Here is a 14382-nt window from a genome sequence, read left to right as displayed (position 1 = left end):
ATTCCTTCAAGAAAAAAGTTGTGTAAGAGCATACAAATGAATAGACTCTTTATAGTCGAGATTTTAAGTTCTAGTTCTGTATTCCTAGTTTTGCTTCCTCTTATTTTACAATATTTTTCTCTTAATCCCTTGAATACAGTATGTCAATATAGGATGGCTATGGAAAAATTTCTGTAGATGTAGGACAATGAAGCATTATAACTATTTTTTTATCTATTTCCATCTATTTTTCTTTGAATTTCATACACATTTATAGTCATCACTAAGGACCTTTGTCCTCAACCATAAATCAATGTATTCCAGGAAGCAATGAAGCCCTGATGAAAACAGGGAGAAAGAAGGAAGTTCCAGATTTTTGGCATCTGTAGGGATCATCCCCTCAGGAGCTCCAGGTTATGTGACTTCGCCTCAGCACGGCTGGGTTTTCTCGTCTTTTTGTGCTGGCATGATTTGCACCCAGGGCTGCTCCCATGACGGCAGCACCTGCCACCCAGCGTAGACCTGAGGACACCCAGTCCTGGGAATCAAGCAAAGGTTCAAACACACCTAAATTCTCTTGAACAATTGGGACACTTTCTAGGACTTTCATTGGTTGAAACTTAGCAAATCAATTCAATTTGAGAGGCCAGGTCTAAATCGGTTCTGACATCCAAATTGAATTGGTTTTGTTTGTTTGTTTGTTTATGTGTTTGACTGAAATGTTCAAATTGGCATGAGAAGAGGGGGGCCCTTGGAAGGAGGAAGAAAGCAATGAGCGGTGGGGGGGAGGGGGGACGAGGGGGCCGCTGAAGAAACTCCACAGACCCCGCCTTGGTTTGGCTTGGTGCCAAAGGAGGGTCCAGCTTTGATTGTTGGACTCGCATCCTGAGATTACCAAAGCAACATATAAAACCCAAGAAATTGTAACTTGAATACACAAGGCAGGCCTGGGTCACAATGGAATGTACAGTGGCCTAAAATAATATTTTTTAAAAAATAAAATAATAATTGAACATAAAAGCTAGATAAAATATCCACTTCAGTTATTATTTTATTATAATGTTGTTATATCAGTACATGAATACTGTGGACTTTTTTCAAAAGGAAATCCCAAACCTTTCTCTATTAAATTCATTTGAATTTTATGAACTGCGAGAGGGAGTCAAATTAATGTTTAAAGTCTACAAAGAAGAAATAATAAAAGCGTGCTTTTCCAAGCCAAAAAAAAAAAAGCATTTAACAATTTAATAAAACCTGCTTTTTTTTATGTTCTTCAAAAACATTACACCTTGTCCATATCCAGTTTAATCTAATATAGACACTGAACAGACATGTCTCGTTCCTTTTATGGATATAAAATTACAAGAAAAATGTCTTTGCAACTGAAGGAAATTAAGAAAGCTGCAAGAAAGCATTTCTCTCTCTCTCTCTCTCTCTCTCCCCTCTGTCTAGAGAGAAAGGGGAGAAGCTGAAAAGCATCTGCTGGCCCACCCTGGACCAGCTTATGGGATCAGAATCTGTAAAGAGGGTTGGTATCTCATGCTCTGGGCTGCACTGGGGAGTGAGGCCCCATTTCCAATGGCACTTCCCATAAACCAAGATTGAAGGCCTGTTGTCTAGGATTCAGAAAGTGTCCATTTTCCCCCCACCCCCCACCCATAATAATAGCCACTGGTGGTCTGGTTGTCCATGACTGACTGCCGCTGGCAGTGAATATGCTGCAGGACACTCTTATTCTCTTCTCTCATGCCCGAGCCTCCTTCAGTGGATGGTCTTGAGAGAGAGAGGGAGGGAGGGAGGGGGAGGGGGAACCTCTGGGCCAGCCTGAGTGCTGCCTTGGGCTCCCCTAGGCAGCATTAACTGATTAATCCCATTGACACAAAGATTTGCATGTTCAGAACGATAATGTAATATCAGCTCCGCCTGGTGTGGCCTTGGCAACAACAGCTCTGTCCACTGTTGTGTTTCAGCCAAACTGACAGCCACAGTCAACTGAAAATTGTTCGCTTTGGATGAAGCCACCGCTGACCGGGTGTGATTTCATATGTCTCTGTATCAGCCTTCCACATCTCTTTTATCCCAATTGCTGCAGCCTTTCTTTGTGAGAGAACAGCTGCATCTCCAACTATTTTTTGCACAGGTTCTAGAAAATTGTGTTTTTCCTCTTCCAATGCAGCGACCATTGGCTTAACCTGGGAGGAATAAACAAGTTTTAACAGGGATCAGAGTCCTAGCTGAGGGTGAGAAAGGCTGCCCAGCCAGGGAAGGAGCCCAAAGCAGGAAGAGGGGGGACATGTTTCGCTGCACCCAGGCTTAATGGTTGGGGTGGGGGGGCAGTTGAGCCATCAGAGGCCAAGGACCGGGGAGGCCTTCTGGTGGCGACTGCCCTCCTGGCACCCAGGGCTGAATGGGTGGCAGACGTTCTTCACCTCCTGCCCTAAGGAGGGAGGCTGGCAGGGGTGGCGGGGGAGAACCAGCTGCATGGTGGTCAATCCAAAGTGAATTGGCATGAATTAAAATGCAAAAAAGTAAAATAGATGGCGTGAACTGATGCCTTCTGGTTGAAGGGTGCGAGCGGCATGGTCGTCCCTCGTCTGTGGTGGATCCCCCAAGTCTCTATTTGAAGCTTTAGATCACGTGGTCCTAAAACTGAGGTGCTTCTTTCCTTACGCTGAACACGGCTCCTTTGGGTGACTTGGGTGGCCACTGCTAAGAGGTGTTTTTAATGAGACGCTTCTGCCTTAACTCAGCAAATCTAGCTTCTCCCTTTTGAAAGGCATCAAAGCAGCCCCAGGTGCTGGGAACGGGCTCTGGAGCCTTGCTTGGCCTCAGCCGGCCGGTGTGTGGGCAGAGGACCAGCCCTGCCCTGGGGTGGGAATGGGAGCCAGAGGAGGCAAGGGAGGTGATCCAAGGCAACAGAGCAAAGCGGAGGGCGCTTCGTCAGTGGGACCGATTAAGTCAACCTCTCCTGCCAATCGGGGCCAGTCGGCACCTGAGGAACCGGAAGGTCCCCCCCCCCCAAGGCCTAAACCAGCCCTTCCTTCCGGAAAGAAGGTCAGATTCTGCCCCCCAGGAAGGAGTAGCTCCTCCGCCTGTATCGGAGGATGTCAAGTTGGCCCCTCAAGTTGGAAGGGCCATTTCACCCACCCCCACCCCAGTCAGGCTCCCTCAACCCAGCTCATATGAGCGGAAGCCAGGCCCCTCACCCGCATCCCCCTTAGCGGGGAAGCCTAGCAACTTCATGGCACCGCCACTGGGTGTCATACACACACACACACACACACACACGTGTAGACCCAGGGGAGGGAGGAGGGAAACATACAGCACTATATATGTATGTAAACTATTTCACGGTCACATCATCACTTTAAATTACACTCCACCAATATATGAGAACCAATAGTTACAATGTCATATGCCATGGAAAAGAACTGCACCACTTATTGGGTCAGGTGGAAATTTACTGATTGCCCTCCTGGGACCCCTGTGGTTTGGCCCCATAATTAGAGCTTGTTCCTTCAGCAGGTTCCTAAGAAAGCCTCTCCTGGCTGAGCTTCCTTTGACTCTTCACGTCTTCTCTACATTCGCAAAACTGCCTGCTTAGACTTTATATTTTCCACCTGCTGATGGCCAATGTGTGTCTCCAAAGCCTGAAGAAAGTCATGTTTTAATTATAAGTAACGTTAGGCCTTTTGACCCTTTTTCTTCACACTAGGTTTAACAACAAGTTTTCCTGTGATAATTGTGTGTTTTCATTAAGCTGTAAGTTACTTCTTGATGGATATTTCTATGTTATCATTTCATATCGTGGTTTATTCCACAACCACGATATAACGGGTACCTTTCAATCTAATAGTATAGTTTTCCTATCAACCTGGGCTCCTCTCCCTCCCTTTCCCTGAGTTCCCCTCCTCTGTAGCAGCAGCAGTCTGGCCATCTGGGGAGCGTTTGCCACAACAGGAACCCCATAAAGCCTCTCAGCGAAGCCACTGACTGCATGGACTGAATGAATCAACGCTTCCCTTTGTTGGCAGAAGGGGACGGGGGCCTTTTATGCTGCCTGTGCAGGTTAGGGGAATTGCGGGGGGGGGGGTGTTTGCAATCGGTGAGCCCATGTTTACCCAGAGCATTACTGTCTTTGGATTTCATTAACCGAAACATGGTTAGTGGGGGCCGCTATGGAGAATGGCTTTAGAAGGATATGGGGGAATGTCTATCCAGGACAAAGGGCTGCCTCAGGGGTGGGAACAGCAGCCCATCTCCAGAGAGGAGCTACAGTGGAAGAAGGTCAGGAAAGAGGCCTGCATGAGGCTTGTGAACACCCGAGGCCTCCAGGATGGCCCTCCGAGACGGGTTGGGCTACCAAGGCCTGGTCTTCATGGCTGATCCCGTGGTCTTGCACACATGGTTTTCCTCCCCCGGCCCTTGAAGCCAGACAGAGCCACTTGGACGAAACTGAACTCTGAGGATCAAATACAGAACTTATTTTTTATACATAAAGTGCTAGTGAGCATAAACTAAGAATTACTTAAAATTATATGGTTAAAATCCTATTGATCCTAATGCTAACTATTCAAATGTACATTTTAATTGAAAAGCGTATACAAGATTTCTACTTAAGCATATAATATGAAACTTAAAACAATTTAGCTTGAGCTGGATCGTGTCCAATGGTATCTGAAACATTAGCCCAATATTTATATATTGCGTTGCTTTCATTACCTTTGGGTCTAATATATCAAACTAATTTGGATAACTTTTCGTATGTTTTACATTCATTCATTCATTCATTCATTCATATTGATTGATTGATTGATTGATTGATTGATTGATTGATTGATTGATTGAAATTATTTTCATTCTCCTTTTGGTGAATCTTAGTTTTCCTTTGTTTTATAAAGTAAGCATTTATCTTAATAAGATCCGATTCTAACCGGGACTCTGAATCTTTTGCTTCCAGCATAAACCAATCGTTAAATCTTTCTGGACATTCAGCTCGCGGGAGGATTTTTGTTCTCTGTGTCCGTGTGGTTTACAATTATACTTTGTCTTGCTTGGCCTTTTTGGAAGCGCGTCAAAAGATGCCTGTGGAGCCATTTGCTGGGAAAGAGTTGCTATAGCGTTTCTTTTTATTTAGGCTTTGTTTCATTTTTAGTATCCCTTTTTATAGAATGAACCTCTTCAGAGCAAAGGAGAGGTGGGAGCTGTGCGTTTCTGCCAAAAGAGGACACTGAGCTCGGCTGGGCCGTCCGGGCCAAGACCGAAGCCTTCCTGCTCAGGTGCCAACTTCATGGAATTCAGCGGGGCTTCTGGACTTCTGTCTAGGTGGTAGGTAGAAAATGGCCCCCTAAGCGCCCCAACGAAAAGATCCCATGTATCCCCCCCTTCTGGGACTTGCTTCTTCTGTCCTTGCATAACTCCAGGAGGGGGAATTCGGGGCTTCCTCGGAGCTCCCTAACCTAACCCTAACCTTAAACCCTAACCAAAACCCTAAACCTAACCCTAGCTATGCTCACCTGGGGCTTCTGAGGGCCCCAGTTCAGAGCAGGTGCGCCTGCCTGCTTTGGCTGCAGCACTGAAGCAGAAGGCGAGTGGAGAGAGAGAGAGAGGAAAGAAACCCTGGGAGGGCAATGGAGGCTCTGCTGGCTTTGCTTCTCAGGCAGGTCTCCCTCCGGGCTGGGCTACGGCTGCAGGCAGGAGGGCAGGAACCAGTGGTGCTGTTGTTCCAGAACCGTAAAAAAACTCCATGGTGCATTCACAATGGCCACTGGGGGAAACCTTGTGAAAGATTTGGGCGATTCATCGACATTCTTCATGAAGCAACCTAATGACACTCAACTATACTGAAGTAAAGCAAAGTAAATCTCATCTGCCCCTCCTCCTCCTCCTCCTCCTCCTCCTCCTCCAGGAGACCAGCGGGCATCGGCCTAGCCTTGGCTTCGTTCCCCTGTCAGCCAATGCTGTGGCCTTGACAAGATTGGCATGAAGAGTCTTTGCTCTTTGGGTTAATGCTCCCAGCTGGCTTCCTCACACTGAAAGAGAGGGAGGAGGGCAGGAGCTGGAGAGCCGTGGCCAGGAGCCCCTACGTGTCTCCCGAGAGGGCAACCCGAGGAACCAAAGGGAAGCCACAGTGCTGAGAAGGAGATGCTTTCCCGAAGGAGCCACTTAGTCCAAGCCTTGAAAACGTTCACCTTCCTTCTGAGCTGAGAGGTAGTGGCGGCCTCCTCGAACAATAAGCGCCTCTCAAGGTTTAAGTCCCCGGTTAACCACCTGGGAGAGGCTCCATACATCGGTCGGAATCCAGAAACTCCCAGGTATGCAAGAGGGTTGATGTGTCTGGATTCCTGCACAGTCCTTGTGTGAGACGTCTTTTGTTCTGACCTAACGTTTTGTGAATCTAAGAATCGGTGTTTATAACACATGATTTATTCAATAAACCATGATCAAATGCATCAAATACAGCACCCCTGTGGTTTATTCAATAAGCCATGATCAAATGCACCTTGGCTTAGCCATCTCTGTGGGTAGCGTCTGTGTATTGTGGGTAGACGTGACGAACTGAATTGACTCCAGCAATTTCTGCTAGCCCGCCTGGTTCCCTCAGTTCTGGGCCTGAGAGAAGCTTTGGTGCCATTTCAAAACATTTGAATAACTTTATGAAAGAAAAATGCAATTGATATCTACTTGGAACCTTGCCAGAAAAGTCGCAGCCTGGATGAACCATGGAAAATGAATTAGGCTCCAATTGTGAAGGGTGGAAAGTTAAGAGGCAGCGGGAGAGAAACGCCACCCTCTCCTTCTGGGGCTCCTCCGTGAACAACTGCGGAGGGTTTGTACCCTGCAGCTCTCAATTCATGATCTTCTTATTAATGGGAGGCTAAAATGGAGAGGGCTGTGTGTGTGTGTGTGTGTGTGTGTGTGTGTGTGTGTGTGTGTGTGTCTTAATTGCTGTAAGTGGGGTCAGGCTCTCGTAAGGAAATTACGGCCACAGGGGAGGAAGGAGCCTTGAGTGCCTTTGTGTACGACATGAAAAGATTTCGCTCGGGGAGGAAATGATAATTGGCACAGCCAGGGCAGAAACATGGGCAGCGGTGTTCTCAAGCTTCCACAGCCATAAATGTCATCAGATAGCTAGCAGGGCATAGGCCGAACACCTCCAGCTACCTTCTTTTCTCCAAGCCGCATCTGGACCCGTCGTCCACAATGGAGCCCTGGAACACCCTCTTCTGGCTCTGTTTTCCCTGAAACATCTGCAGCCAAGGAAATCTGGAGAAGTAGAAGGAACAGGAGCAAACTTTCCGGGTGATGTGCTTGTGCCCCTCTTCAGTTGAGACAGCAAGGTCTTTTCTGGATCAGATTGCAGCTGTGCAACATTTCCAGATATAGTATCTTTATTTCCAGCAGGCTTCGAAGCTCAACAGAAGGAACGTGTCATTGTGGAATCCCCTGCAAGGCAGCCTCGGGTTCACATGATTATTCCAAAACCATGAGCCAACATAGGAGCTTCCAAGTAGTCTTCACCATGAAAGATGGTTAAAAGTTGAGGGGGAGAGAAAGGGTGGTAGATGGGGAAATGTGGCTTCTGATGGTTAAATCATCACATCTGCAGCAGGAGGACCAAGCTTCCTCAGAGGTGGAGGTGGAGATTGAGCTTTTCACCAGTGCAGCTGTGTGGGATTGGGTCACAATGAGACATGGAGGGGATGCGGGGGGGAGAGGGAGAGCTGGAAGGAAGAACTACCATTGAATCCCAGGGCATGGAATAAGGCTGGCTAAATGGCTGCTTTGTCCATAAGGACTGTAATCGTTTTGCCATTAGCATTGTGACTGTAGAGTCTCCACCCGTGGTGTTTATTTATTATATTTATACATCCCACCACAGCCAAGAACAAGCCTTCAGACCGTGAAAGCTCCCCCCTGGAACCACCGGTGGCCAGGCCTCCTCCTGACCTAAGCAAGGAGTCCCAAAAAGCACCGCTGGCGACAGACAAGCGTTGCCAGGCTGATCCACGGGTGATTTGCAGACATGAGCCTCAGGCCAGGGCAGTGGAGTGGCTCAGGCGCTCTTGGACTTGGACCAAGAACACCCAGGCTCAGTGCAATCCAACAACCCCGGGCAGCCTCCCAACCCGTCCTTATCCTGATATCGATGACCGAGTCTACCCAGCTGAGCTCCCACCATAAACAAAGATTGTATTATAGGTTGTGATCTAAATTATAGTGCTCTTCATTCCCAACACTGCAATGAACAGTCTCTTCACTGGCAAAGAACCACCTGGGCAGGTTCGGAAGACGGGTGTCACTTCTTTATTTAGAAGGGCTAAGAAGCACCATCATTTTCTTGTGTCTTCAGTTCTTCAGTCCCTGGATTTGCCCTAAATAAGCACCAAGAGGAGCTAGGAAAAGATTTCGGCTTATTTACACCAGTTGTACGAGTGCTGGATGTGTGAAATTTCATAGGTTTTTGATTCCTGGTTGCTTTACTTCTCATCAAACAACATTTGATCTCTTTTTGTTTGAACCTTCAGCATTACAGCACTTCAGCAATAATGTAGCTGACTGCTTAGCTCACTCTCTGAAGCTGCAGCGTCTTAGGAGGGCTTCTGTGTGATGTGGTGTAACTATTCTGAAGGCAGAGAGTGGGAGCGTAGCCATGTATTCCTGCTCATGATGTGCGTCTTCTCAAGAGGGTGCCATCCCATTCCCTCAGGATGGAAATGCTCAGCTGCCTGGCAGTGGAAGCAAGGGGCGTAATTTAAGGGATTACCCAGATGCTATTTGAGGCGTTGTCATATATCCTCTTGTGAGCAGGCCCAGGGCTTCGGATCACTGCTAAAGAAAGGATATTCCAACCACTGGAGGCTTTCTTTAAAGCAGTAGTTAAGAGTCGGCCCAAGGAAATACGCAGCCAGCCCAGCTGATGCCAAGGGTAAAATGCAACAGGAAGAACAATGATCAGGGGAAATATTTCTGGCAGCCTGAACACCAAAAAGAGGCTCTTGCTTCTACACAATGAAGGAAACCCTCCTCCCCGACATCAGTTTGCCATGCCCCAAGCAGAGGCTCTGCCTGGAAGAACACACCGATTAAGCGAATGGTGAAGATGGGGACAGAGGTGCTTTAATCGAGCCAGAAGGGGCGGCTAATAAACAAACAGCCTTCCTGAACTTGGTGCATTTCAGAAGTTTTTGGAACAAAGCCTGCAGAATTGCTAGCCGGCTTGGCTAAATGTGCTGTAGGCCCAGTGCACCTGGAGAAGTGAGTTGTTCAAAGACCGCAAAATGCCCACTCGTTGGCAGCTGACATTACGGACTCGGCAGATGGTCTTCCCAAGGCTGGAATCTTCACTGGCTGAAAGCTTCGGAGATCACAACTGCATAGTAGCTAAGGCTATTTTTGTTTAGCACAATAACATTCAATGGCCAAGGACCATTCGATGCTCGGTTTCCTTGCCTCAACTCTGCAGGGAGGGAGGAACCCCAGAGGAGCTGCTGGGCTGCAAACTCCCACCTGCTGCACAACACCACCAAGGAAGGAGTGAGCAGCAAGCCCTGCACCAATCAGATGATTCCTTGGAGAGAGGGAAGTGCTTCTACTTCCCCTTAATAGTTTGGGATTTGAATTCTTTTTGAGTAGAATACAACTTTTGAGCTCTGAAGGAAGAGTTCAGTATTGCACTGAACTTCCATCTTCTGCCTGGATGAGCAAGTAACTCATGTTTAAAAGTTGTATTCTTCCAGAAACATTTATTGATCCACCAACAAACAGATCTTCTTCCGTGCATTTATCAAGACTACTGGTGGGATATATTTCTCCAGTCAAAAGAAAATCCTTCCTTTGCCTGCCAGGCAGGAGGTAAAGAGCCCTGGTGACCATAAACTAGAAATGCTAGGAAGGATCCCATTGCTAGGGAGAGAATATTTTTAGGAGAGCAGGAGGAAGGCTAAATGCTCCTTGGAGCACCTGAGCCATTATTCTCAGAGTCTGGGTAAGGCATGTGGATGTGAGTGTGTCATGTGAACAACTCTCTGTAGCTAATAAGAAGCCTTTAATTAGATTTCATAGGAAATGGCTCTTGTAAGCTATCGTAATACTTTGTTTCTTACTGTCACTCAACCACCAATAAATTTGCACCCTTTATTTAGTTTGCTGCGAGAGAGCCAAAATATCTGGATGTGCAAGTATGAGAAAATGGCTCCGGGTTTCCTTCGGGAGGCAGAGGACTCACCATGGTAGCCCTTGACCCACCCTCAAGCAGCTGGTTTGTGCAAACGAGTAACTTGCCTTCTCAGACTGAAGGTTCAGGTGGCAGCATGGAATATGGCTTCCAAACCTGATTGGAGTGGAGGTTTGCTGGAACAGACATGAGGGCTGTTTACTTAGGTTTCCATTCCTGCCGCTTCTAGGGGGCCATTTCCCAAAGGGATGGGGGCCCCCAGCTCTTCTTCAGGCATTTCCTGCACTTCCTCGGCTGCTCAGCTCACGTCAGCTGGCACTTCTGGGGCGCTTTGCTTATTCACATTGCGCGGATGGGAAATACAGGGGCCAGAAATGAATAATCAGGCCCTCAGATTACCATCTGGTCTCTGTGCCGGTGTGTGAATTTGACATTAAACTGTCAGAAACGACACTAATTTTCAGACAGCTCAAACGAAACATGAGGTGGTATTTCCAGGCCTCGTTTGCACTGAAACATTTTACTATTGATCACCGTTTCCCAGTTCATCTTTAACAGACTCATGGAGCTAAATGAAGCTCAGGATAAGGATCAGAAAAGATAGCTTGTCTAATGAAGAATTAAAACCAAGCCAATCAAATACTTTTCAGTTGCTAAAAGGAGACGGTTGTCCTGTCTCCATGCTGGAAGCAGGGAGCGTGGGGCCTCCTCTGGAGCAGGGGGTTGCAGAGGGCCTGGGCCCTGGCTGGGGGGTTCTGGGAACTGAAGTCCACCCACTCAGCGCTGCCAAGGTCGAGAAAGGACGCTCCCCCCTGGGCCTGACAGGGGGCAGGCTCTGCCCAAGCCTTTCAAGGAGACGAAGGCCTCCGCCTGAAGAACTTCTGGCAGGTCATGAAGCAGCCACCAATTCCTCCTAATCTCGGGGCCCTGCAGCCCAGACTCCCTTCGGGCCTCCTGCGCAAGACTTTCCTTCGGCAGACTCCGTGAGAAAAGGGCGCCAATAGGGGCCCTCGGTACGAAATTCCTGGGTGGCTGACAGCAGGCAGTAGTTTTATTGGCATAATAAACCTGACGGATTAAAATCTTTCTTTTTCTTTCTTTCTTTCAGAAGAGGCACAGAACAGAAACTGTAGCTCCAACGCTGCCTGGAGTTGGAAGTGGAGAAAGAGACACGATTCTGTCCCCCCAAACGCATGAGAACATTTTTCCATGACAGGGACAAACGCAGAGCAGAGAGCATTCGGGGAGATGGGAATCCAGTGACTGAGAGGAGTGGGCTCCTTCCGATACTCTTTGACTTGGAGGAGCAGGCAGGGGTCTCAAAGGGGCCTGAGTTGGAACCAGACCGTCTGGCCGATGACACTGAGGCGCCCCAAGGGAAGCTTCCCCATCAACGGCACTCAATGCAGGAGGCTCATCTCGCATTCTCTGACTTCAGAGCAAATCTTTCCTCTCTCCTCCTCGCTCGTATTTATTGCTGCCTCTGCTAAGCACTTTGGGGCTTCATGGCATAAACCTTTGTGACAGGAGCATGATAAGGAAGGGGGGTTTGTGGGGGTGCATCCTGGCTACTGGAAAGCAGGCGAAGGAGTTGCTGATGTTGGGTCTCGCTCAAGTACCTGCTTGTGGCAAAAAACACAAATGATTTTGGCCCCCTTTTTCACAATTCAATTGTTCTTCCAGCATTCATAGCCAACCTCGGTTGGGAACTTTTAAATGTTCTGTTTATTGCTTTTACTGACTGGTTTGCATTGCTTCCATTATATTCCAATTCCTCAGCATCCTTTTAGTCCAATTATTAGAAGTGCTTATAAAAATAATTTAATATCCAATAATTTAATATCCAATAATTATCATTATTGTCAGTTATTCACAATCTGCCTCAAAGTAACAAAGCAAACATTACATTAACAATAAATAAATTAAAAAATAATTAATGCTGCAGGGACAAATTCTGAGAGAGAGAGAGAGATGGCAGCCCTTGAAAAGCGACTTCTTCAAGTCAGCCGCCGTCTACCCAGCCTGCTCCGTTTGGTGTATGTTTCGGGGGCAGAGAGGAAGAGTGGCGGGGGCAGATTGCCGGAGGAGAGAACTGCTTCTCAGAATCACTTTCTGAGCCCTGCTCTCCAAAACAGGCTACGGGGGCCTCTTTCTGGCCTTTAAGCCCAGGTGCTTCTCCCTCAAGCCAGCCCAAGCAGGACTGGCCACGTGGCTGCTAAGGGCCACAGTTGCTAATGAAAAACCACAAGGCCACAGCAGCTTTTCTTCCCTTTTGTTCGTTAAGCAAAGTCAAGGTCACCAAGCGACAAATGTGGGAATGGCAATCCCAAGACCACAGCGCGCTGGGACAATCAGAAATGCAAGTCTGCAAGGCTTTTTTTTTCTTTAATTTTTGTCCTTGATGCAGCTCTGAGTAGCAAGTGAGGAAGGGTACGTGCCATTCTCACAAGGCTTTTTGGCTTGAGAGAGAGCGGAAGGGGACTCACTCCCAGTTTCACAAAATGGATTCTTTGGCCACAGGCTTCCCAATGGAAGGGAAGTCCACCTACCCTAAGGTTGCTAAGATTGAGAAACGCCGCCATCAGAAACGCAGAAATGCCAAGGCCAGAGTCACAGGCTGAAATCAACAACCCCACCCCAATCCCCAGGAGGCAGGCGTCAAGGCTCAGGACCACAGGCTCCCAACAATTCCTGGTGCCACTTCAGGAAGTGTGTATGTGCCTATCTATCTATTGGTCTCTATGTAGGTAGGTAGATAGATGGACAGACAGATGTTAAATAGATTATTTATCTATCTATCCACATAGCTGTGGTTGCCCGTGGAGAAATCCCATCCAAATTCTAACTAGGACTGGCCCTTCTTAGCTTCCAAGGTCATAATTCCCTCATCATAATAGCCATCAGAGCTCCCTCATTCGACTGTGTTGAGCTGTGCAATTTCACAGAGTTTTACCTGGACCAGACTTACCCGTCCATTTCAATAGCTTTCTGCTATCCAGTTGTATAAATTGCTCCAGCCAAGGCACCAATTAACATGACTATAATTCCATCCTTTAAAAAGAAAAAGGATGAGAACTATTCATGCAAAGCGTGGGCCACTCATGTGGGCACTTTGTCTCTCCCAGAGCCTCTACGATTAGTTGCATGGTCTCATGTAGGTTTAAATTTCAGCTGAGAGGAACATCGGGCAAGCCTCCTGACTCCTTTATGGGGGTGGGAATGCCTTCCATCCATTGAGCCCAGTTCTGCCAAGATTCCTGGCGAGGTATTTTAGAAACAACTGACCTAACTCTGGTGAATTGCAAGCTATAAATCACCTATGAGCGGAAAATGGGTCAACAGAATTCCAACAGCCCTGGAATTACAGTAACTGAGGCAACACTTTGCGGAAGACGGGAGCCTTATTTGGGGGGGGGGTACTTCTCCGAGAGATCCTGAATCAGCGGGCAGCGAGGAGGCTGTAATTCTGAGCAGCTGCTTCTTGAAGGGATCCCGGGCAAATCGGATGAGGGAAAAGGCGGAGGAGGAGGATGCACATTTTCCCTCCTAGAGACGGCCTGCAGGTGCCTCCGACCAGCTAATGCAAGGCTGGCGGCCTGCTCCCGCTCTGGGCCTCGCCGGCCGGCCTGAGGAGGGCCGCCCCACCCCGGCGTGCTTGCATTTCAGCTGGGAAAGCCCCGCCATGCTCAAGCCCTCCACTCGCTCCCACCTGGCGGCCGTTCCTTTCTCCCGGTCTCCCTCCAGCTTCATTTCCTACCAAGGAACGGAACCGAGGGGTGGGACACGCACCCGCGGGAAAAGCCCCTTTTCGGGCACTGCAACTTCTCAGGGGATCGTAACCAGTCAGTAGTTACAAGCAGGAGCTGGAGGGAAGTCCGCCCAGCCCACCTGGCAGGGAGGTGGCGGCGGCGGCGGAGCAAAGGGGAGACGGGAGCGCTCGGGGCGCCGTCTGGAGTCACCCAAAAACAAAGGCCCGGGGGAAGCCGAAGGAACAAGCCCACCGAGCCTCCTCCCGAGCGTCCTGGCGCAGGCCAGCAGCCAGAGCCCGGGTTCAGGGCCGCTTCCATCTTGGACCGGCCCCGTGAGCTCAGCAGCCGACCTACCCTCCTGGCATCTGCAAGGGGGCGGAACGAGCGGATCAGGCGCCGTCCCGGCGTCGCCTCTCCTCTCCCTGAAGGTCTCGGCTTGGCGTGTCCCGTCCCCCCCGCCCCCCGCGTTGCCGCCGC

Source organism: Pseudonaja textilis, chromosome 5 (genome assembly GCF_049901715.1).
Source record: "Pseudonaja textilis isolate UNSWEBS1 chromosome 5, rPseTex1.2, whole genome shotgun sequence".
Lineage (NCBI taxonomy): Eukaryota > Metazoa > Chordata > Lepidosauria > Squamata > Elapidae > Pseudonaja > Pseudonaja textilis.
This window is presented reverse-complemented; position numbering follows the sequence as displayed.